This window comes from Myotis davidii, unplaced genomic scaffold (assembly GCF_000327345.1).
Source record: "Myotis davidii unplaced genomic scaffold, ASM32734v1 scaffold43, whole genome shotgun sequence".
NCBI classification, from domain to species: Eukaryota; Metazoa; Chordata; class Mammalia; order Chiroptera; family Vespertilionidae; genus Myotis; species Myotis davidii.
In genome coordinates, this window is record NW_006294590.1 from 1,586,779 (window position 1) to 1,588,150 (window position 1,372).

The following is a 1,372-nucleotide window of genomic DNA, read 5'->3' on the forward strand; positions in this document are numbered from 1 at the left end:
GGGCAGGGACAGACTCCGACAAAACACGCCTGAAACAGGAGCGATTTGCCAGAAGCTTTTCTTTTTATTTTTTTTTTGAAATCAAAGTCTGTGTGAAGCTGAAATCAATAGGGATCGCCCCAGGGCCTTGTCGAGAGCCTGTTAACACGGTTTTATTTTTAGATTTCGGAGCCTTTTCCAGGGTCTGGATCTGAGCAGGTAAACCGGCAGCACCGGGGCCACCCCCACGCAGGGAGTGCCTGCTGGGACCAGGAGCACCCACAGGTGTGACGCGCGTCCCCGTCCCTGGAGGGCGCCGGTCTGTCCCTGGGGCTCAGCCACCCGGTCCCACGCTCACAGAGGGGGGATCTGCTCAGGCTGGGGGCTGGGCTGTGCTCTGTCCCCAGGACGGGGAGTGGTGCCACCTGACGGGGGGTCACGACAGGGGGCCCAGGGCCGCTGTGAGGGGCCCTCCTGCCCTGGCCGCCCCTCCCCTGTGCGGGGGAACGGAGTGGTGCCATCCACTTCTCCCTTCTCTTCACTGACTCACACACCCAGGGGCCACGTCTCAGACAATCCGAAGAGTCTGCAGAGCAAAGAGCGGACAACGGATAATATTTTTAGAAGCAGAGGAGACGATGCAAGGCCACGCAGGTGAAACCTCCCTGCCTCACGGCACTCCCCTGACCCGGGGCAGTCCCTCGATGACGGAGGGGGGGGGGCCTCTCTCCTTTGAGGGGTGAAGAATGTGTTTCCTCTTCGCTGCCCTGGGGAGCCCCCCGAGAAAAGCCAGCGCTGTCAGGGCAGCCGCGGAAAGCCACCCCCACAGGACATCAGCCTTATTCAACCCTCACGGGCCCGGCCGGTCAGCGGACAAGGGACCTGGGGTCAGAGGGGCTGTGGCTTACGGGCAGGAAGGTAGGGTTGGCGGCTTTCACTCAGCTGCATGTAGACTTCTATGGGGGGGGGGGTCGTTAACGTTTTATTTCTTAATTATTATTATTTAAATCTTTATTGTTGAAAGTATTACATAGGTCTTCCTTTTCCCCCCATTGAAGCCTTCCAGCCCACTCCCCCCACTCCCCGCTCAGGCCCTCGCCGCCCGTGTCTGTGCCCACGGTGACGCCTATACACATACGCGTTCCTTGGTTGGTCTCTTCCCACCCACCTCCCCCGCCCGCCCTCGGAGCTTCCACAGGCTGTTCATGCTTCTGTGACTCTGGCTCTATTTCTGTTCATCAGCTTCTCTGGCTCATTAGATGCCACATGTGAGTGAGATCATGGCTACTTTCTTTCTCTGATTGGCTTCTTTCTCTCAGCAGAATGATGGTGAGCGTTTTGGAACAGAAAGCCAAGGCTGACCCGTAAGCGTGGATCTGAAAACGGGAAGTTC